At 42.6% G+C, this 24718-nt stretch overlaps 1 protein-coding gene and 1 long non-coding RNA gene across 6 annotated transcripts in view; one reads left to right on the top strand and one right to left on the bottom strand.

Moving 5' to 3' along the window:
- C1H21orf91 (chromosome 1 C21orf91 homolog) overlaps window positions 1–13742 on the bottom strand; it is a 38618-nt gene extending 24876 nt beyond the window's left edge. For 2 of the 5 annotated variants that reach the window (XR_005589387.1, XM_039504365.1), the window contains exon 1: window positions 66–213. The gene's annotated coding sequence lies outside the window, so the exon portion shown is untranslated. The other 3 variants (XM_039504366.1, XM_039504368.1, XM_039504369.1) reach the window with 3 other exon arrangements.
- On the top strand, window positions 173–10734 carry LOC120385658. The gene is made up of 3 exons (XR_005589388.1): window positions 173–277; window positions 9538–9602; window positions 10399–10734. It is a non-coding gene; the product is annotated as an uncharacterized LOC120385658 (long non-coding RNA).
- Window positions 13743–24718: the final 10976 nt, after the last annotated feature.

Genomic DNA, 24718 nt, shown 5'->3' with positions numbered 1-24718 from the left:
CGCGGCCGGGACACGGACAGACAGAGACCAACCGCCCCCCACCCCGTACGGGCCCCGCCCCTCACCGCTGCGCTGCTCCCCGCGTCTCTCAGGCCGGCGGCTCCCAGCCCCGCTCCCCTATTGTTAGCGGCGCGGCCAGGCGGGCTCCCCGAGGCCTCGCCCGCGCGCTTCCGGGAGAGTCCATCGCGCTACAGAGAAAGGGGGGGGGGAAGGGTCGATTACCGTGGTCCCTGCCCTCTCCCCGGCTCCCGTCACGCCCGCCCCGTGCGGGTTCGGGGTAAGTGAGAGGACAGAAAGCCCCTCCCCTCCCCTCCTCTCTTCTCTCGCGCGCGGGCCAGGTAGAATGTGGAATAACGCTCCCCGTGTGCAGCAGTTGGACTCACCCAGCGCATTGTGACGTTGCTTCCCCCACACGGGAAAAACCAGGGCGAGGGGGAGCGCAAACGGTCTGACTCTAGACTGAACTACAGTCAGTGTGGGTGCTAGGACTGGCCCAGGGCAACCTTAACTCTGCCCTCCCCCCCCCCCCCCATGCACACTGGTGGCATGGCTCCCATTTATAGGGCTGGCAGCATTTTGTTCCCAACGTTGACCAAGTCTTATACACATCACATCTCCCTTCACTTTGAAAAAAAACAGGAGTACTTGTGGCACCTTAAAGACTAACAAATTTATTGTAGCATGAGCTTTCGTGAGCTAAAGCTCACTTCTTCGGATGCATAGAATGGAACACACAGACAGATATTATATACATACAGAGAGAAAAGGAAAAGGTGGAAAGCAGCATACCAACAGGCAGAGTCTAATCAATTGAGATGAGCTATAGCGGAGCAAAAAAAAAAAAACTTTGAAGTGATAAATAAAGATGGCCCATGAAAGGTGTGAGAGAACTTACAAATAAAAATAAAATCAAATTTATAATGACCCAACCATCTTTTTAGTTTATTTAGAATGGTTTTAGTTGGTATATATTAATATATCAATTTCAAGTCTCTCTGTCTCTCCTCTCTTCAAAAAAAGAAGGAAATCCACGAGATTTTTTATTTTTTTCAATTCCCATCCCACCTCAGCCTCAACACCTCCCAATCCACACCATTTCCACTACACTAGCTGTGCTAATAAATAATACACATATAAATACCAACTACCACCCATACCCGAAACCCACTGACCGCCATACTTAGCTTCATTTTCCCAGCACCACACCATCCACCATCACACCACACCACAGCCAAGCTACAAGCACAACCAAATCCACAATCGGACAGAGCACAACACCTACAAGATACAAGAACACCTCTCAAGAACTTATACAACACCTACAACCTAAAAAACTGAAAAAACAAAAAGAGAAGAAGAAGAAGAGACCAGAGAGAGAGCCACCAGGCCAGAAACTAAAAGAAAAAAAAATAAAAGAACATAACAGAACACCACCTAAAAAACCCCCTAGCGCCCCAACTAAAACCTCATCAAGATATCTCAAAGATCTTAAACAGATTCTCCTCACTCAGGATCCTCTCTACAGAGAGCCCTCCCAGCTTAGGCCCAACACTAACCTGAAACCTTCCACCTACACACAAAACACCATACATACATACAACTAACACATAAACTATCCTTGCAATAAAGCAACAAAGCTCGATGCCAGCTCTGTCATCATCCAATCCACATACATCATCACAGGACCTCACACACATCATCACACACATCATCTCAGACACCCCATCATCTACCATCGTGATATATCCATCCATGTACAGCATGTGTGCCCCATGTGCACATTACATTGGCCACCAAACAACAAGAAAACATAAATGAACAAAAAATCAAAACACAGGAATCACATCATTCAATCATCAGGAACAAAAAAACCAACAGACACACCCAGTGAACCACTCAGTTGTGGACTTGAAGAACTTGAAATTTCAAAAACAAAAAAAAAAAAAACTGAAAGAAGAGAGGACTAAACTTGAATTAATATGGTAGACTAATGGACCATTAATGGTACTGTCAAAATAATAAAGACTGGGATTAAGGGTATTTACACCATTATTTCTCTATCCACTTGTTAAGTTCTCCTCTCCACCTTCTATGGGCCATCTTAATCACTCCAATTAATTTTTTTTTCTCTGCCTTGATTAGACTCATCTGTTCTGTCAAGACTTCCTGTTTTTCATGCTGTCTGTATGTATCATGCTCTCCTGTCTGTGTGTTATCTTCTGTGCTCTGTGAGTTCCATTCTATGCATCTTTGTTAAGCTTTAAGTCACCTAAAGCTCATACTTGCTACAATAAGTTGTTAGTCTTTAAGGTGCCACAAGCACGGCCCTTCACTTTGGTGACTGGAAGTTATCTACCTCAGAACTAGCCCTTGGGGAAGTTGAAGTTCCAGGAAAAGGCATGCATTGTCTGTGAAGGGGTGACTCCCACAGTCTTCTCAGTTTCCTGTGTGATGTTTCTGTGTCCCGCGTTTTGGGGTTTTGTCACATATTGTGTTGAAACACACTTGGGCCCCCGCCGGTTGAGCATTGCAAAGTGGGTGAGATGTTATATTTTATTGGGCCATCTTCTATCAGTGAAAGAGACAACACCACTGCAAACATCCCTGCATTGGGGTCATTCCTCTACAGTCTGGAATTATCTTATGTCTTATTTCCAGGGGACACAGTGTGCTAAGTGAACAGGTTGGAGGGTGATTCAAATGGGGAGAGACTCCATACAATTCAAGTCTCAAGTAGGGCCTAATACCATATGTAATTACCACAGTCTAAATTTGCATTTGGCTTATGGAAATCACTGCTCTTATTCCAATGATACACCAGTGTAACTGAGAACACATTTGGGACTCGCATTGATTAGGCCAGTGGCTCGCAACCTTTCCAGACTACTGTAGCCCTTTCAGGAGTCTGATTTGACTTGTGTACCCCCAAGTTTCACCTCACTTAAAATCTACTTGCTTACAAAAACAGACATAAAAATACCAAAGTGTTACAGCACACTATTACTGAAAAAATTGCTTACTTTCTCATTTTTACAATATAATTATAAAATAATCAAAATATAAATATTGTACTTACAGCGTATAGTATACAGAGCAGCAGAAACAAGTCATTGTATGAAATTTTAGTTTGTACTGACTTCGCTAGTGCTTTTTATGTAGCCTGTTGTAAAACTAGGCAACTATCTAGATGAGTTAATGTACCCCCTGGAATAACTCTTTGTACCCCCAGGGGTACACGTACCCCTGGTTGAGAACAACTGTAGTAGGATGTGTAGTAAATACAGCAGTTGTATATAGGGAAGGAGGCAGGAGTCAACTTGTTGAACATTGAGAAGAAAAATAAACAGAGCTCAGCTGCCTTAACCATTTGTGAAATTGGTACCTCTGTACTTTATGCACGAGTTGTCCCATAGACTCTACTGAAGTCAACAGTACTATAGGCATGTGTTCAAGTACTTTGGTGGATCAGGGCCAGCATGCCCTGCCACTTGCAGAGTTAAGCTTTTTGGAAGCAAAATTTGATCCTTTACAAGGTTGTTATTTTCACAACAGCACCTCGTGAAGTTAAGGGAGGAAGGGTGTTTTTACTAAAGAGGGGTTAAAAATTATTTTTATGTGGAATGTGAAGAAGTGAGGCAAAACAGTGAGAGAGGACAGTAGGGTTGAGAGGGAGTAGGAGGGTTAGATAAGGTGGGGAGGGGGAGGAGGGTGACAGGGTGGAAATTGCCAAATATGGGTTGTGTGATCCAAAGTGAAAGGAAAACCAGGTCTGCTCTGTACTTGTACTTAACCTGAGTGAGTTAAACTGTTAGGCGTAGATTATATCTTTCAGAAGTTTCCACAGTTCAAAAAAGCTATGTACGTCACAGTGGCTGTATGTCAGAGCGGGATTGTGTCTACCCACACTCATCACCAAGAAAGAGGCTTAATATTATAGGAAGATATTTGCTGCGTCATACTTCCTCCTTAGAAACACTTGTTTCTACAGTACTTAAATTATGTTTATTATATTTTTTCACTGCATTTTTTGTGGGGAATCTGATTCCATGCTGTCAAGAATAAAAATTACAAGGAACCTAAACCTGTATTACCACATTAGATTATAATAGTGAAAGATTTTTTTTAAATGTAATTTACTTTATTATCTGTATAATTGATAGTAGAACTGATAGTTGCCTAACACTTTACACTATAAAGCCCTGTATTCAGTTTCTCCTAACTTTGCTAAACTTAACATGTTTTGAGATAAAATTTTCCTTGCATATTGCCTGCCACAAGCTGATTTATTTTTATTAAAGTTTCAATAAAACATCTTAGCTGTTTGCAAGAATAAGATTAAGGAACAATTGCCTATGTTATATTCTTATAGTGAGGTGCTCTAGCAACTCCATGTTTTGGAGCAGACACTTGAAATTTGGTGTCAGGGATGTGCTTTTTGCTGTTCCTGTGAACATCCACTCAAACGTGGCCATGTTATGAACTCTGAAAAATTGGTTCATAGCTGCTCAGTAGAGGTTTGTTAGAGAATTGCAGTATTATTCTTCAAAGATTCACTCTGTACTGAGCATGCACCCAGGGCCAGCTCTACGCACCAGCATGTGCTTGGGGCGGCATGCAGCACTTTTTAAGGGGCGGCACTCCAGTCCTTTTTTTTTTTTTTTTTGCTTCGGTGGCGGCACTCCGGCTTTTTTTATTATTATTTTTGCTTTGACTTTTTTTTTTTTGCTTGGGCAGCAAAAAACCTGGAGCCAGCCCTGCATGCACCTCCATTCCCCTCACATCTCCTATGCTCGGGCCAGACTTCACATGCATTAACGCCACAATGCATGTGTAATCCACACACTTCCTGGGTGTGGTGTTCTGTCCCATCCAGTGGCACCAAGACCACTTAGCAAGAGAGATAAAAAATGAGTCTGCTACAGCCTTAGCTAACAGCCAGTTGGCTTTTAGCTCATGTGGTAGAGCAAGGGTGGGCAAACTTTTTGGCCCGACGGCCACATCAGGGTTGCAAAATGGTATGGAGGGCCAGCTAGGGAAGGCTGTCCCTCCCCAAACAGCCTGTCCCCCGCCCCCTATCCGTCCCCTCCTACTTCCCGCCCCCTGACTGCCCCCCTCAGAGCCCCTGATTCATCCAACCCCCCCTCTCCTTGTCCGCTGACCGCCCCCTTCTGGGACCTCCCACCCCTAACCATCCCCCAGGACCCCACCCCCTATCCAACCCCCCCAGCCCCTTTCGGAATGTGGTCCTGCGAACATGGGCGGAGAACTCAGGAGGAGCAGGGGCAGCTGCGCAGCCGGAGAGAAGCAGTGGTTTCCCCTTCAAAGCGCCGCTTCTCTCCATCTGGCTGCGCGGCCGCCCGGTGCTCCTCCTCAGTCCTCCGCCCACTTCTGCCACCTGCTCCCCTGAGACTGCAGGTGAGCCTCCCTCCCTGCTCTCCCCTGCTCCCCCCCCCCCCCTGCAGGGGGGTGCGCCGGTGCTGAGCTGCCCGGCGGCGCAGTGAGGGGGAACAGCAGGGGAGAGGCTGGGGGTGAGCCTCCCTGGCCAGGAGCTCAGGGGCCCACCTCTGCGGTAGAGGCTCATGCACTAAGCTTCCAGGTTTGATCCTGCCTGCCGCCAACCAGGGTCTGTCAGTGTTATACATGCTCCAGCCTAGGGCTGTAGTAAATGCAAGACTTTTCCTAGAATTGCTCTGCTGTGGTGGCAGGCACTGGAGCAAAGGAGGGAGACTGTCTCTTCTATGCTTTCACTGCTCCTCTTGCTGACACCTGTACCACATGGTGGTGGAGGGGGAATTGCCTGACTTGAATGGAAAGGGGATAGTAGCAGAGGGAGACATGAGTCTGAGGTAGTGTGTAGGGGAGCTGAGGATGAGGGAATAGCCTGGGGAAAAAGGGGTAGAAGGGTCTATGACTACTAGAGCACGCTCCCCTCAGAACCTGAAATAGGACCTAGGAGTCCAGAGTCTCAACATTCCATGGGCAGAGTATCTCAACAACTGTGAAACCTATTGGCAAAATATGTTTCTCTTCCGCTGCTAGTGGCTGGTCCCCATAGAGGACAACAGTCTATTATCGCAATCAGCTGTTCAGTTAGCTCAAGCAGTAGGTGTGGCTCTGCTGTGGCTCTAAAGATCCAAACCCTTCTGCTGAGCCATGCGGGGGTCAATATGGTTGTGCACGATGGATTTTTTTTCCAGTTTGCTTTATTAAAAAAAAAGAAATGACATAAAAATCTATTAGAAAGGCAAGGGGGCTGAGGTAATATCTTTTACTGAACCAACTTCTGTTGGTGAGAGAGACAAGCGTTCAAGGCACACAGAGCTCTTCTTTGGGTCTGGGACAGGTTCTCAGGGCATCACAGCTAAATGCAAGGGGGAGCAGATTGTTTAGCATAAGTAGTTAGCACATATTCTAAGGGACCATTCAAGGTAGAGTGGCCCATTAACACCCCTCCAGTTATAGGACAAAAAGAGGGGGGGAGTGGGTTACAAATTGTTGTAATAAGCCATAAATCCAGTGTATCTATTCAGTTCATGATTTTTAGAGTCGAGCAGAGTTATGAATTTAAGCTCCAAGGTTCATCTTTTGAAAGTGCTGTGCAGGTTTCCTTTGAGCATGAGGACTGAGGTTAGACATAGACCACTAAGTTCTGTAATGAACTGGAGGGACATTAAAAGGAAGAAATTAATCGTTAATTTCAGTGCCATTGACCTTATTGACAGGGCCGGCTCCAGGGACCAGCTTAGCAAGCAGGTGCTTGGGGCGGCCACTCCGGAGAGGGGCGGCAGGTCCAGCTATTCAGCGGCAATTCAGCAGAGGGTCCCTCACTCCCAGTCGGAGCGAAGGACCTCCCGCGGAATTGCCGCAGATCGCGATCGGCTTTTTTTCTTTTTTTTTGGCTGCTTGGGGCAGCAAAACCCCTGGAGCCGGCCCTGCTTATTGACAGTGTCATCATCTTGCTATTAAATACAAAATTTTAGTAGCAGAGAGAGTGGGGTTTTTTTTGTTTGTTTTTTTACTTTAGGATTTCATCTGAATTTCAACATCCAGCAGATTTAAAAAAAAATGTGTGTGGTAGCCGGGAAACAGATATTCTCCTGAAGTAAAAAGTGAATCCATAAGCTTGTACATCCATCCAGTGGGTCACAGAAGTGAGGTAGCTAAGCCAACCTGCAATTACTGCTCTGAGTCATATAGGACCGGGCTGGAGCAGCAGCTACTCCATTGTGTCACAGTAGCGAGGGGGTGGTAGGTATTACAGTGGATTAGAGACATGATGAAACAAAGTGGAGTTATGGCTACTCCAGCAGCTGCGGATGTGAGGCAGAGGAGTGGAATGATTCTACTTCCTTCCAAGTTCTCGTAAAATGTTGTTCCAATAACCTAATTAAGAAAATTACCTGAGCAGTCTCAATATTTACTAGTTTACCCCATTCTCTGTTTTTCCAGGAAAAACTTTGAAAATTCCTGACTCCCATGAGTAAGATCCTAGTTTTTAATAATAAGTCTTTGCTCTGAAGCAGTGCTTATGCAGCATTTTTCATCTATAGATCTTAACACCCTTTACAAAGCCACTGCCACTTCAGATGAATTGTATTTGCTGTCTAAAACTGCTGCTTTGAGTTTCTCACTTCCAGCTCATAAGAACATAAGAACATAAGAAAGGCCGTACCGGGTCAGACCAAAGGTCCATCTAGCCCAGTATCTGTCTACCGACAGTGGCCAATGCCAGGTGCCCCTGAGGGAGTGAACCTAACAGGCAATGATCAAGTGATCTCTCTCCTGCCATCCATCTCCATCCTCTGACGAACAGAGGCTAGGGACACCATTCTTACCCATCCTGGCTAATAGCCATTTGTGGACTTGACCCCCAACAATCTAGTTTCCACTCTGTCCAAACTAACGAAACTGTTCTCACTAAAGTCTAATGACCTTCTCCCGGCCAAATTCGAGGGCTTCTATTCTATCCTTTTCCTCTTTGATCTTTCAGAGGCTTTTGACGTGACGAGCCACTCTCTGTTTCTTTAAACCATGTCCTCATATTGGTTTTTGTGACTGTGCTTTCCTGATTCACCTCTGACCTCTCACCTATCTCTGCTTCAGTATCTGGTTTAGTAGGTCCTCTCCCTCCTCACTCCCTTTTTCATTGTACATCCCCTCAAAACTCTCTCCTTAGCCCCTCACCTCACTCTGTGTCCTGTCTCTAGGCATTATCCACAAACTTGTCATTGACTATTATCTTTATGCCAATGACTCACAAATCTACCTCTCTACTGCTGATCTATCTCCCTCCATCCATATCTCCCTCCATCCAATCCAGCAATTCAGCCTGTCTTTCTGACATCTCCTAGTCACCTACTTACATTTAGCATGGCCAGAATTGAGCTGATCTTGCCCCCAGTAGCCTTCCCTCACCCTGTTTTCACTGTCACTGTGGATACCACATCATCCTCCCAGTCACTCAGGCCTGTGATCTAGGTATCATCTTCAGCTTGGTTCTCTCTCTAGATCAGCACATTCAGGCTGTATCTAGATGCTGCTGCTTCTTCGTATAACATTTCAAAGATCCAGCCTTTTCTGACTGTCAAAGCTTTTGTCCAGGCCCTTATTTCATGCCTCAATTAATGTACACTCTTCCCTTTAACCATGATTACTGCAATTCTCCTAAAGATCATTCAAAATGCTGCTGATAGGATCATCTTCCTAGATTGTCATTCTGACCATGTTATCCTCCTTCATCTTTGTGGCTTCCCCCCAGTGACTTCTTCCTCTCCAGTGCACAAGCTTGTTGTTGTCTTCTTCTTTAAGGCCCGTCATTATTTGGCTCTACCCTGTCTATCAGTTTTATTCTCTTAGCAAGCAATCAACTCCCACTTTCTCTCTGCCGCTAATGTTGGTCTTTACTCCTTTACATTACTTCTCCCACAATCACCTTTGTGCTTTCTACCAATCTGCTCCTTCCATATGGGAAAAAGTGTAAAGCCATTTTTTGTCCTCTTTTAATCCCTCCCATAGTCTTATTTCTGCCATGCTGCCTACAGAGCACAGTCACATGATGACTGGGCAATAGTGACCCGAGACTACTGCTTAGTATAACATGCTAATTTTACTCATACCTTGACCTCCCAACATGCCCATTTGTCCATTTCATCTACCTGTTGTGTCTTATTGTAAACCTGCATTGTAAACTCTAGTCTTTTCAACACTTGTGTATACAGTACTTAGCACAATGGAGCCCTGATCTCTGATTGGGAGCCACTAAGTGCTATTGTAATACAAATAAATTATAACAACAGCAATGACAACGTGGTAGAGCTAAATTAAAAGATGCACAACCTTTCATTTATAGCATCATGAAACTGCAGTGCCCTTTCAGAGATCTGAAAGAGCTATGTGAACCAAAGGCAAATCCTCTCCCTTCACCCTGAAAATGCAAAACTAGACTGATGTCCGTTTTAACGAGCAAGGAAGCTTTAATGACGTGCCAGTGTCTTTCCATGATAAACATCTGAAAGACTTTCTTTCTTTTATGTGCAGAATTCCCCTGAAACCACATACAAGTCTGAAAGAGCATTCAGACAGATGTGCCACTGCTGAAGTATGTGAGTGTCTAGGCTCTTAGCAAATGCGCTGCACTTACCTAGAAAACTGATAACACAAGCTGCACCAACAGAATATAAAGTAGACTGTGCCTGTCTTTATAGTACTGCCTCATGTGACAGGCTTCAAAGCTGTAATGTAGTCCTGATGTTAGTGTGCTCCTGGCTCCTTATGTGCTCATGTGCACATTGACATGATATCGGCAGGGGCTCATCTGTTCCATTGTAATTATTTCATTTTTTCCTAAAGAAAAAAAAGAGACATAAACAATCCAAAAAATCTTAACACTTACTAAAAATGCTTTGTTTACCCTGTAGAAAGAGAGAACCACATCCTCCATATGTCCTTAGTTAAACTAGTGCTACTCTACACCCTTGACATCACACCAATAGTTAAGTTATTCTGATCCTGCTGTGTGTCTCGTATTGAGGGGCAGGAGGTCATTGTGGGGCTAGTACTGGCATCCCGGTACATGTGCATGAGTCAAAGTGCACTGACAGAGCACTGTGATGCTAGTTCTGACTGCTAGCATCATGGCTTGTTGTTTATATATGCAGTCATCCCATAGCACCAGGAGTCAGCGCTTGTGCCGTATCACAGTGTGACAGACTGACAATATCCTGGATAAACCTTCTGGAATTAAAATAAACTTTATTCTCTTAAATTAAACCTGATTGAATTAGGGTTAATACCTTTGGCAGTCCATTGTATTAAAAATGTTATTGTGTGTGTTATTGTGGAATTATATGTACCTTCTCTAGGAGGAGAGTGATGCTAATGTACTTCCTCTGTTACCAGCCCTTTGAAGCCATCCCCATGAAGAGGTGCACATATACTGGTTCAAACTGGATTATCCAGAGACGAACAGACAAAGAATGGAGTTTTGAATAAATAGCTCGGTTTTAAACTGGCTCAGGGCCTTCTTTCTGATCCAGCAAATGGACAGGACTTCTCATCACTGGAGGGCCCCAATTCTTAGGGAAGAGTTGGAACATCTTGGCCTACTGAGGCCCCATAAGACTATGTGCTTGTTCTGGGTTGGAGCTGTGATGGACTTGTGAGCACAAAGAAAGACTTCTCTTGCCAGAGTCCATGTTAGAGTTGGAATGGTGTCTGGTAAGCTTATTAGCATGCGTCCAGGTTCTTTCATTGTTTTTAATATGCTTTCTTTGTAGTGCTTTTACCTTAAGAATAAAATAGGCTTGCATGGAAAGAGCTGTGTGGTAACTTATAATTATTGACAATCACTCTGTTATCAATCTCTGAAGCAAAACAAGCAGGTGTACTTAAGCAGCCTGTCTCTCCTGGGAACATCACAGTGAAGCCAGGGAACTGTGTAGCCTGGAAATATCCTGGTCAGAAGGGAGAGGGATGAGGGTCTGCACCCAAGAAAGGCACCAGCTGTGGAGCTGGAAGCCTGAGATTGGGCCTTTGCAGACCACTGAGGAGAAATACAGAGGCAGTTGCCCCGAACGGTACAATATTACCAGATACCACTGTGAGGAAGCGCAGTTTCAATGCTGAGCTGCAGTAGGCAAAGGAGAGAGAGAGAGAGAGAGAGAGATGCCTCATGAAGATGGACAGTTCCTATAAAATATGTTGGCTTGTTGACCTTGGGAACCCTAAGGGGCACAGAGATGAGCTGTATAAATACATACTCCAACATTTCTAAACAAAAACGTGCTAAATTTCTAGCCATATTATAGAAACCATCATATAGAACCAATTTTTCATTATGTAAAAGCTGCAGACAGTGCCATGTTCAACTGCTAAATACATGTATTTTCTATACTGAACTAAATGAATAGTAAAGACTGCGTTTAGCTCTGCTTTTTACTTAATTAAAGCTAAAAGGACACATCAATGTATCTGCAAGCGGAGCCTTAATCTTTAAAGACTGTCAGAAAGTATTAGGCTTATTGTTGACAAAGGTCTAGTTTCCATTGATGGGTTCATTAAAAGTTTTGGCTAGCAAAGTCAGGAAAAAGTACTGACTGACAGTCCTGAATTAAATTCAGAAAGAGCCACCCTGTTTTGTTAATCCATTCCGGGTACTTGAAAACAACTCAGCAGGATAGGGAACTAATCCTATTTCATTTCAAATCCTGCTGGTTCCATGTAATGAGCATCATGTCTGGTTCTTTTTTAATCCAAAATAACACTTTAAAAAAATATTTTGAGTCACCCTTTTTGGAAAGTGAAAGTCTGGCATCTGGAGATACTTAGGGCCTGAATGTCACCTTCATTTGGATTAGTGGAGGGCTTCCAAAGAAAGTGCAAATGGGATGTGTAGTGGGAGGGGAGAAGCAAATGGAATCCCCTTCTCCAGATCCCGTGGAAGCTCTGCTGCAGACACATTGTGACTTGGAGTCCAGATACAGGAGTGGGGGCTGTGAGTGGGTAAGGTGTAGAGAGAGATGACTGCTCTTCTCAGCATCACCCCACTTCATAGCAGAGAAGTATTTGCCAGGTGAGATAGCGCTGACTCTCATGCTGCTCACACCTTTGCACATTGGAATGTGCCCAGATGGGGAGAAGAGGCTGCAGCATTTGGAGTGCAACCCATCTCCTGAGGGAGCCACACTGTCATGGTGGGAAAGGGGCCCAGAGATTAATTCCGAGGTAGTGCACCTCCCTAAAAATACTCGTCTCCCCCAAGTATTGTGAGATCTGTGAAATTTCCTTGTGGGTCTCAGAACATATGCCTGCCAGTTTTAGTGGACCAAACCCCAGGCCCTTATGACAGAGCAATCTGAAGGGAACCCCACTAGTTTCACTGTGCTAACTTTCACAGTTTTCCTACACAGCATGTGATAGAGGAGACTTTAGAATGCACTGTATCTCCCAGTTGATAAGGACTGAGGAAATCACAGTAGATACCACAGTGAACTCAATCTTTAGTTGAAGGGTGGGAAGGTCATAAAGAGATAATATCACACAGGAGCAAACTTGGAAAAAACAACATTAATAGAAAATGTAGTATAGTCAGTATTTTTCTGTTACCTCTGATAGTATCAAAACTATCTGTGCTCCATTAAGGTCTCCCTCAAGCATATTCCAGCCTTTTGTTCTACTATAGCCAACCGTGATATCACAGTCTAGTGTGTGACATCATAGTGCTATGGAAATTATGTCTCCATTTGAACATAATCTCCCTCTAGGATCATCTAAAACAAAAAAAGTGTTAAAAGGGTGAAAACTGTTCTTTAAACATGAGGGCCCAGATCTTTTAGTGCAGTGTTTCCCAAACTTGGGATGCCGCTTGTGTAGGGAAAGCCCCTGACAATTTGTATAGTGGGGGTGCTGAGAGCCATTGAACCAAACTGCAAACCCTATATATGATGGAAACCACTTCAAGCCAGGGGGTGCAATAGCACCCCCAGTACCCCTAGTTCCAGCATCTATGGCTCATGCTGAAGAAATCTTTGACCCAAAGGCCTGTTTTTTAAAATGGGCAGGCTATGACACTGAGACAGCTTCTCCTAGCTGAAACAAAATCTGCACAACCAAATATTCCTTTCTCCCCAGGCATGTCTGCTGTTTCTCCAACACTACAGTTTGGAGGCAGAGTCAAACAGCTCCATGTTATTCTCTCTGGCCTGGAAGAGGTTAGCAGGCAGCCCTCTTCCTACATGTGTCTCCCTCCTAATAGGAAAGAGATGGAACATTTTCTGTTCTTCTTTCCAGAACTTGTCCTGATTAGCTGAGGGGGAGTTCTGCCTCATCCTACATTACAAGACTCCTTCCTGGTTCCAGGCCCTAAAGAGAGCAATTGCCTTGGGTTTTTCTAGACCCAGCTGTTACCCTGGTACCATTTATCTTCTCAAAACATTTGTCAGTCATTTCCTAGATTTCTGTTTGCTGCAGAATTCCTAGAATGAGCAGCCTGGCTCCTGAGACTTCTTCTGGCCTTAAAGGTCCATATACCCCATTACAAGTGTGTTAAAAATGGGAAAAGACTAAGTTTTCATAAAATATATTTTCATCTTTAGCAAGACCTCTATGTACCTATCTCTGTCTAGGGGAATAAGGATGTCCTCAGCAATGTCTGGTTCAATATCCTCCTCCTCTGCCTCCTCTGTTGCTACATTTCTCGAGACCTCCAGTATTGGGCAGACTCTTCACACACACCCACAGAGCCAAAATACCTGTTCTGGTGCCATGCTGACTACAGCCTTGGATTGTTGTAGTAACAGAATTGCAGTTATCTGATGTCACAGTTACCTTGCATGTTGACACGAGTGGAAAATTTGAGTCCCTTACTCAAATGAGGTGCTTCGCAATCACAGCACAATTCTATAAGGGCAGTGCACAAAATCACTTTCCCCTATAATTCTGACAATAAAACAATTAGTAACAAATATGTCAAGTTAACTTTTCATGACTTGTATTTTTTCATACATTTTATACTTCCTATGATGTCCATGGCAAATTATCCATATTATCAGTTCAAGACAGTTATGCATCATAATCCCAGCCACTGCTATTCCTACATGTTACACAGTTCGAGGCATAAAGACAATGTCAGTGACCATAATTAACTCCCATTTAATAGGGATAGGGATATAGGACAATAGTCCTATATCCCTATTGCATAGAGAGCCATTCACAGTGTAAATTCTGTAAAAATCACATCAACTAAGGAGAAAAGAAGAAGATTCTTACTTCACACATAACAACATCACACTATTACTTACTTCATATGCGTATTCATAAATAATAACAACTGAAAGATTAAACAGCAAATAATTAAGTCATCCAATTTCTGATGGTCAAACAAAAACATGCACACACACACATATAATATTCAGCAAAAAAAATCCAAAGCCTGTAAATACTGTCATGTCACAGTTTTCAAAACTATTTTCTCAGGTATAAACTGGGCACACAGGAAAGAAAGCCAGAACTCTAGTAGATTACTTCCCCTGTAATAGATTAACAGATTGCCACCATCTAATTTTTACATTATCTTTCAGGAAACAAATAAAAACATGAACCTGTTGCAACTAAATTCCTTTTGAGTTAAAATGTGAAGTGCTCCCCTAATCAATTTGTAATCTGAAACTTAAAACTGACCATATACATGTTATTGCAATTCATTTATTACATACCATTAGATTTAACTACATCCAGTGAAACCACCTTTTACAAACCACAGAATGATGCTGTGACAAATGCTATGTAATCATGGAATATTCAAAGACTATTATATTAACTTTATAAATGTTATATGTATCTGTAAGGGCTTGTTAGTGATTATACTCCTGGCTAAATGGGTAAGATAAACAGCACTTCCTGCAGGAACTAAAGACAATAGGGGGTAATTAATGCAAATCCGCAATACTGAAACAATGCAAGTAACATGTCTTTTTAAACTCCTCTCCCCTTCTCCCCCAACAAAGCACAGAGAATGCTTTGGTCTGGTGGTTCAAAGAACTAAGAAAACAAAGAACTCAAAGCTGCATCAAATGACCTGGGAGACACACCATCTGAGAGTGTATAGGCATTAAACAATGACCAACAGAAACAGGCCCTGTGAAAGGACTTGAAATATTTTAAACCTGCCAGGGTCTTCATGTGAACGATGCTTGACTATCTTGGAAAGCGGGGCATGCATATAAACTATTTATTGTTTTAAGACATGTTTCTCTACAGTGCAAATTTCTGCCTGGTATAAGGCAAAGGAACAGTGATAGCTGAGATTATTCTGTACTTTTCAGATGTCCTCCAGACTTTGGGGAAATTTGGATCTTCATCTAGATCTGACCTTCGTGACCTTGGCTCATGTCTAAACTTTAGGTTATAACTGAGGCACGGGTCCATCTAATTTTTAGGGTCTAATGGCAGATATGTATGAAAACTCTGCATTTTCTACAGCCTTGTTACTGACTGTGATATAATCTAAACACAAAGTTCAGCAAATGTAGTGTTAACATGAAGCAGAGACTGCATGACTTGAATACTGAATGTTAATGAAACTGAGTTGTGTCATATTACCCTCATTTGCTTCCCATATGTTTACTCTCCTTTCCCCCTCAGAAGCAGCAACTCCTCATTTCATCTTCATCTGTATACCCCAAATGCAGCCAGCTTAATTACCAATTATAACCATACTCATTTAAAAACTAAATCAAGTGGAAACAACTCCAAAAAGTGTCTCCCTTGAGGAGAACTAAAGACTTTGTGTTAATTTTCTTCACATATTTTGATTAGTATAAAGCACTGTGTAGCTTAGAAGTTAATCTCCCCAAATGGTGTTAATTTTAAATCAAGGTGACACATTGATCCTTCTGGGAAGAAAGTCAGATCAACACTTCAGCCTCCTTCACCCCTGACCTGACATGAAAACACATTCCTTCACAGGAGACTGACAAAGCAGCACTATTGTAACCTGCTCAGCAGGCAGCCTTTTATTTATTTCCACCATTTCTTGACTTATTTCTTTCCTGCCTGGCCTTTGTTATTTCTTCAGGTTTAGAAGTCCCTACAAACAGGCTTGTTGGTTTATCCTAAGTGCAATTTCTCCATCTCCTGTGAAACAAGAGCTCCATCAACTTCATGAAAGGCATATTAGCTACTGGGTTTGATATATTTGAGACCACCACACAAAGCATTTTTCCAGCAGTGCAAGTGAATTTTACAAAATGTATCTACTGATTTTACAGTGGAAGAGCCTAAAAACTGGAGGCACTGCTATCGGATAGAGTGTGTGCTCCCTCTGCATTCCTCAAGATATGGCCCCTCTCCTTTTTGGGAACTCTGCACTGGCAATGGCACAAGGGATCGCTCCTGCAATGAACTCAGCATTCTTTCACGTGCTGATCAACTTCCTCAATATGATTTGATTTGAGCGCTCAGTGCCTTGTAAGGTCAAGTCTTGGAAGCACAACAATCAGGATGGTGCTCAAACCCTGCACAAGGGTTGGGGAGGAGGAAAGGCTTCTTGTCCCCCGCACCTGGCCTTGTGTACCCCAAATGACTTAAGACACAATTGTCTCTGTGAATGCAGCTAACTGTCCTCATCTTATTTTTCTGCATCTCTACTGTCATTCACACATAAGGCTGGTCTACACTACAATGTTAGGTCATTTTAATTGCTTTGCTCGGGGCTGTAAACATTTTTCATGGTCTGTGCAATGTAATTAAACCAATGTAAGCCCCAATATACTCAATGCTAGGTCCATGGAAGAATTCTTCCATCAACCTAGTTTCTACCTCTGGGAGAAGTAGATTTACTGCTGTGACAGAAGAACCTCTTCCATTGCTGTAGTGTCTACAGCACAGTGCTATAACATGTTGCAACTGTACTGCTGTAGTATTTCTAGTGTAGGCATAGCCTATATTCCACCAAATACTGCAGGACACAGGAACATAATGAATATTCTTTATGGATGTGGCATTCTTGGAAGAATAAAAAGTTAATTGCCTCAGAAATGCCACAAGTGATTAGACCAAAAAACTTCTGTTAAAATAACCTTTAATTTAAACCCTCAGAATTCAAGGAAATTCAGAGCTGAAGTTTAATCCTACCAATAAAATTTATTTATTAATCTGATTTTTGCCACGAGGGATAAATTCATACTAAATAGCATGAGTAAAAAGGCAAATAGATTCAGTAAAACAGATTTGCTGCCCAGTACAACTCAGAATCAGTCTTTAATTTACAGTTCATGAGCACCCATCAGACATCATACGGTAAGTCACAGCAGCATCTGGAACAATTCCCACCACATTTCTCCTTCTAAATGGGGGAGTGTGGTCTAGTGGACTGGGATTGAGACACAGGAGGCCCAAAGTCCTATTCTGACTCATTGTGTGACCTTGGGCAAGATATCGAACCACTCTCCACCTCACCTTCCTCACCTGTAAAATAGGGCTTTTTGGAGTCCTGGAAGCAGAGAATAGACAAAGTACAAAGGAGTGGACTCTGAGGGTATGTTGGAGATACTACCAATCCGCTCCCTACACAGAGGGCTGAGACTAGGACATCATAGAACCTTTAAAACAGTTCAAAATAGGCAAGGAAGGTCCTCTATGCAGGGTGGGGAGGTTTGCATGGGGGCCATTTTCCCCCCCTTTGGGGCTCCTTTACACTGCCACAGCATCATAAAGAGGCTTCAATGTAACTGAAAATCAGGCCTACTGTTTCAAGCTGTCTGTTTTCAGGGTAGGGAGAATCAAGACTAAATCAGTTAATACTTGGTTCACATTTTGGAATCTTTCTTCAGAGCCAGAAGGGCTAGAAATTTAATTTCTCTTTGATGAAAGCTTAGATGCTGATTCCTGATTCCGTAGTAGGGAGTGAAGGCTTCAGCAAACGTCATTGCTGCTGAAGTATAGGAAACATGGAGTCCTGTCTTTTTAAACAAAGGCGTAATCCATTTTCCCCTTCCCCCATGGCAACATAAAATTTACATTTCAACAGATAATGAACTAGACCTTCCAGCTGACCCACCCTGTAGGGACTCCTCATAGCTTCAGTGTTATTATTCCTTCCATCTGCTCAACATGGAGCTTGGGTAAGCTATTTGGCGTGTCTTATGCAGATAACCCTTTCTTGAAAGCAAAGGCATTTTTCATTTTCTTTTTTAAACAGGAAAGAGCTTATTACTTAGACACACCTGTCATATCTTCTTGACTGGCAATATCATTACTGCTGCTTTTAACTGGCCATTTATTAGTTTCCAAAATCCAAATTGTCATGGTCCGTGGGAAGCTAGCTCCTGTTTTGAATGTAATATAGTATCAGAAAAGGTTATTCACATTTCACAAAAGCCCCTGAAAAGCACAGTCTGGGATATTTAGCAAATTAAAATGGTTGCATGGTCAATTTTTTTTTATTCTAACAGCTACATTTATTTCCCATTTCTCAGCTCATAAATACACTCCTGTTAGAGCATGAAATAAACCACCTAAAAATATTCTTTATTCTACCGCTTCCCTGCCCCCAGAGAGCTCCCCTAAGTCAATCCCCCAGATTTCAGCCACATGAAGAGTTTGTATAACAGTCAAACTCTTTAAAACATTAGGATGACATCTTTATTAAGGACTGTAACTGTTCTCTCCTCCACTTATGGAAACAGGGTGGGTAAGAAGTCAGTGGCTTACAGCTGTGTGGCCTGTTCAGAGATCTCTCCAAGGGCCTGGACATCCACAAACAGGCAGGAGTGGCTAGTACAACGGAGGTGATCCTGACTGGGGCCTGTTAGCCCCCAAAAAAATAAGGGATGAGGTAGGTTGCGGTGATCCTCCATGCTTTGCCACAAAGTTTTATCACCATAGCTCTTAGCTCTCTTTTATTATAGAAGACACTCTTGTTTTTAGGCGCAAGCTAACCTTCCACCCACACTAGTGTTAATTCATTTCTCTTATTGTAAATTACTTTTTTAAAATGCATCATCATGGACCTGTGGTTAGAGAAAGTGTGATGCACACAAAACATGTTTAATTCTGCCTCCCTTTAATTTTTATTTTTATAGGAACCTGCAGGGGTTACATACTGTATGCAGTCTGTGAGCCTGATTCAAAACCCATTCAAGTTAAGGGAGTTTTCCCATTGACTACAGTGGGCTTTGCATCAGGTTCTATGTAGGCAGAAGCTCAAATTTCATCATCACAAGATAGCCTTTTTGTTTACAATACAGACTGCATGGATCAAATTGTGTATAGAAAATTCATCTCTATTTTCATTAAGGACAAAAGTCCATGGAAATCAATGGGAGCTTTTCCAATAACTTCAGTGGACTCTGGATCAGGCCCTAATTGCTTGTATGAGGTGGGTCTTTTTATTTTGAAATATGAAAATAGTTCTGTGATTCTTAAATATAATGTAGTGGCAACTAATGAAACATTGCAGCAAGGATGTTGAAGAAAATACTTTTTTTCTGAAGTGCTGGTGAGTGCTCCAATTACTATAATTTTTGTAATATTTGTTTCCCTTTTGAAACTGAAGTGGGAACAGGGAGAGAAAAACTCAGAGCAAGGATAAAACTCTCTCCTTACATCTGCAGCATGATCCCATAGCCACAGTTTGGATCTGAGGGGAGAATTTTGCTCCAAAACTATAAATGACATTGGAAACCTGTATAACTTTATGCTACAGGACCCGAGTTTATAACCTCCTGCAAGGGCAGGGTAATGGGTCTGATTTAGCCAATGATTTCAATAGCATCAGGCTAGGCTCATAGGCCCTCTGCAGAAATAGATATTTCTGTCATTATCTCAGCCACACAGCTTCATTAGTTTCCAACAGGGATAATCTTTCATTCAAGAAAGGTTTTTGTATGAATATAAATACTTCTCCATGATATTTTAGTGTGGGAAAGGTTAATGATATATACACAAACTTAATCTGTTTTTTTTAATAATAAGGGGTCTGATTCTACTCTTACCTGTACTGGTATAAATCAGAAGTTACACCATTGCAAAACTGCTGGAAATGAGAGATTGGACCTGATTTTCCTCTCTATGGAATTCGTTTACATAAAGCAGTGTATTTATAGTATTACTACTCTGTAGGGTGGAATGTTGTTCACCTGCTGCTGATAGGACTAAATCATATATCAGCTACTCAAGTTCCTTATATATCCACTGTGGCCTGTCATCCAGTAATATGTAGGAGCTAATAATAATTAAAATATCTACAATTTGGGGATTAATGTGCACTCTCTCTAAAAGGCATTACGGACTGTGCACTTGTTAAAAACAAATGGCTTTGTTACTGCTAACTAGGGGATATGAAACAACCCATAGAGTCCCAATTTGCATTGGGCATGACTAATATTTTCTGTACCTATATAAGTATTAATTTGTGGCACTACTGATAGAAATGGGCAAGAGGAAACAGTTCTAAAATTATGCTATATTTACATCTAATTGTGTTCTTTGGATATTTAATTTTAAAATGAACTTCTTTGTATTATTACGCTTGTGCCTACAAACCCCTAGTAAGGTTAAGGTCCTGTTGTGATAGGTGCTGTAGAAACATAGGAGACTGTACCTTCCTCAAAGGGTTTAAAACCTAGATATGCAAGGCAGACATAGGATGGTGAAAAGGGATGCATCTTTTTCGATACCATGGAGATCAGCAGCATCTGCTCACTGGAGGTGAAATCCTGGGCCTACTGAATGGCAAAACTCCCATTGACTTCAATGATATCAGTAGCACCTCAGAAGCAGAGACAGAGGAATGTTGAAGAAAAGTGACTATCGGTTCAGGAGCAAGTGTAATTACACCAATGCAGGCTGCTTAGGCTCTTGCTTGCACTGACTCAGATGCATTTGGAAGTTTACCCACCGCTGTAAACAGGGGCGGCTCTACAAATTTGGCCGCCTCAAGCAATCATGCCCGGGAGGCGCCCCCGAGCCGCGGGAGCAGCAGACCTCCCGCGGGCATGACTGCGGAGGGTCCGCTGGTCGCGCGGCTTAGCTGGACCCCCCGCGGCTGCGGACGGTTCGCTGGTCCGGCGGCTCCGGTTGAGCTGCCGCAGTCATGCCTGCGGGAGGTCCAGCCGAGCCGCGGGACCAGCGAACCGTCCGCAGTCGTGCCTGCGGCAGGTCCGCTCGTCCCGAGGCTCCGATGGACCTCCCGCAGGCATGACTGCGGCAGGTCCACCGGCCCAGCCTGCCGCCCCCCTGGGAAAGGGCCGCCCCAGGCGGGTGCTTGCCCCGCTGGGCTCTAGAGCCACCCCTGGCTGTAAATTAGCTCTGAGTGCACCTTGCTGTGTCATTTTTGGCCTATTTTCATATATCACCCAGAATACTGTGGTCAATGCAAGTCACCTCATAAAAAAACAAAAAAACTCAACAACACAGCAGAGATAGGTACTGAAAGGCAAAAGAAATGACCAAAGGAATGATGACCTCAGCATGAAGGGACACTAACAAGATGCAGAGGAAATGAATATGAGAGGTCAGAAAAGAGAGATATGAAATAATAATGTAGGGTTCAGAGAAAGTAAATCAGGCACAGGGATCTCCCCTTCTCAGAATTCAAGAAAGAGGGTACAGTCAATTACATGCACAGGCAAGAAATTTAAAACTGCTAGATGGAAATAGGTCTCTCACAGAGTGCATAACTAACTTGTGAAACTCATTGCCATAAGACAATTGTGACCAAGGGCTTACCAGGATTCAACAAAGGAACAGACATTTATATGAATAATTAGGAGATGTACAGTTACATTGGATAGGATGAAAAAAAACACCCTCTTTATATGGGATATAAAAGCTCATGCTTCAGTGCATAAATGACCACTAACTGCCTGGAGTTAGAAACCTCCCCTATGGAGAAGTTACTCATGACTGTCCATTACAGGGATTCCTCTGAAGCCTCTGGTACCAACCACTGTCAGAGAGAGGTCATCATACTAGACGGACACTAATCTGATCTAGGATGGCAGTTCCTATGTACCTGAAGCTATACACTGGCATTGTGATATAAAGCCCGTGGGGATTTTGGTTGGCTGTTTTGATGAAAGCATCAGCTTTCAGATATGCCAGAGTGTACAGCAAGTACTGGACAAACAATCTTTGACTTCTTTATGGACTAATTAAAAAGGCTCTGTGCTCCTCAAGCTAAGCTTGTTGCATTTTCCACTGTCAATGTACCTTGAAATGTTGTTGTCCAAACTAAGAGATATGTGCTGCCTGCAGCAAGTTTGGGATTAAGGGTGTCTCACTACCAGTTAGTATACATTAGAAATTAATACTCTGCTAGTTTTCTTCTAGTTCACAGGCAAACAAAAAAACCTTCTCAAAGGTTATGTTGTGATGGTGCAGAGCCATTGAAAAAAATAGAAATCTATTCCTACAATGGGACCAAATCTGCAGGGTAATAAAGCAAATTGCAGGACACTTCACACACCAACAACAATCTTTGACTGCCAAAGTGGAACTTCTGCATCAGCAGCTACAAAATGAATCCTGAGCAGTGTTCATACTCCTGAACTATGCACTGGGTCCTCTTTGTTAGTATAATATAAACAAGTAAGTAAACAAATAAGTAAGGGAAACTTAGATGATGACTCTGCATACTGAATTATGAAAGAGAGTTCAGCTTTTTTCTTGCATGTTGCTGAAGCCTTTGAAAAATGCTGTAGTTAGAAAAATTATCTTTGATGTTAGAGGATCAAAAATTATTTTTGCCATCAAAATAAGATTTGTGTTGGTAAAATAAAATATAAGGAAGGCATAATTGGCACGTTAATTGAAACAATGCACATAATCCCTGCCTTGATTGTTCTAAGCAAAATTATTAAAGGATTATCACTAATAGGTTGTTTCTGAACCATTTTACCATGCTTGAACTGTCAGCCAAAGCTAAAGCCAATCTGGCTTTCTACTTGTGAACAAAGAAGCTTGTTAACGAATGGATGAGTTCTCCATATTCCAGATTGAAAGTAAGGATGATTTTACAGCTGAATTATCAAAGGGCTGGAATTCTGCAGAATTTATTACTCTTTTGGACATGACACTTTGAAAGTGACTTTAAGGCCTGTACTGCACTTCAGTGCTGGGCCGGAAGAGGCTGTAAGAATGGTAAATAAAGGACCTGCAACACACATAAAAACCTTGGAGACTTTCCCTGTTTGCCATAAAGATGAAGAAATTCTGTCCAGGACTGTACTGAAACACTGCAACCTAACAGAGTCCTGAATTGCAACTATGGACATGTGAAAGCTCACAGCTCCTCCTTTTTACAGCTCCTATGTCTATTCCAGTCCAGTCCACACTTACTTTAGAAATATATTGTTGATGCAGAACAATACTTCACTTCTAGCACTTGTTTTACTGTACACTTCCTGACAAATGAGCTGTTGACAAATGAGCTGAAATGTTGCGGTATCAGTCTCCTCATGAGAATTTCAGTACTTTAAAGCCTTTGGGGTTCATACAAGCACATAACAGTGTGTGTTTCCTTTATACATTGATATGGATGAGAGAGAATAATGCTTGAAAGCTGACCTTGCCATACTAAGGAACAGCCTACCACATCATAACTCAGCTACCACATGGTGTTGTAACTACTTTTCCATTAAATGATACTACATAAAAACAAAAATTATATATACTAGGCAATGACTAGAAGTTTGAACTGAACACATACAAATAAGAAATATTAGACAGGCATGGGATTAAGTATATGGATTTTTAGTAGAAGATTCTATAATCCTGGAGAGATGAAACCTTTATGACTCTCAGCTGTGTTAACAAATAATGAGTGAGTTGTAAGGCAAATGCTAACAGCTCAGAATTTATGCTGGGATTTTCAACTGACCTCAAAGGAGTTAGACACCCAGTTCCCATTGATTTTTAATAGTAGTTGCGCTTGTAAATTCCTTACATGCTCTGGAAAATCTCCACACTATTGTCTGTAGCCTGCTTTCACCAGGGTGAATGCCCTTGCTGGAACAGCAGCCCCTAGAGCATGTGGTGAATCAAGCTCTATGAGCTTAAACATTTTACTCATACTTGAAGGTTACTGGGTTCTCATTCTGCTTAGGAGAGATTGGAGGGGGGAGATGAAGAGAGGATAGAAAAACTGACATGAAGAATAAAATCTGGTATATTTCCTGTATACAGAAGGTCTATTTATATCAAACTAGTTTTTTGGGAGTGAGCACCTGATTTGTTGCACCTAATTTGAAACATTTCATTTAGGTTGATTTTACATTAAGCTGCATTTGCTTGAGCTGCTGCAATGCCTCATGGAAGTTATAGTCTGGGTGCCTTGCGCCCCAATTATCATAAGAACATAAGAACATAAGAAAGGCCGTACCAGGTCAGACCAAAGGTCCATCTAGCTCAGTATCTGTCTACCGACAGTGGCCAATGCCAGGTGCCCCTGAGGGAGTGAACCTAACAGGCAATGATCAAGTGATCTCTCTCCTGCCATCCATCTCCATCCTCTGACGAACAGAGGCTAGGGACACCATTCTTACCCATCCTGGCTAATAGCCATTTATGGACTTAGCCACCATGAATTTATCCAGTCCCCTTTTAAACATTGTTATAGTCCTAGCCTTCACAACCTCCTCAGGTAAGGAGTTCCACAAGTTGACTGTGCGCTGCGTGAAGAAGAACTTCCTTTTATTTGTTTTAAACCTGCTGCCTATTA

The sequence above is a fragment of the Mauremys reevesii genome, linkage group 1, assembly GCF_016161935.1.
Source record: "Mauremys reevesii isolate NIE-2019 linkage group 1, ASM1616193v1, whole genome shotgun sequence".
Taxonomy (NCBI): Eukaryota; Metazoa; Chordata; order Testudines; family Geoemydidae; genus Mauremys; species Mauremys reevesii.
The sequence above is the reverse complement of the archived record's forward strand: the minus strand, read 5'-3'. Positions and strand labels throughout refer to the sequence as shown.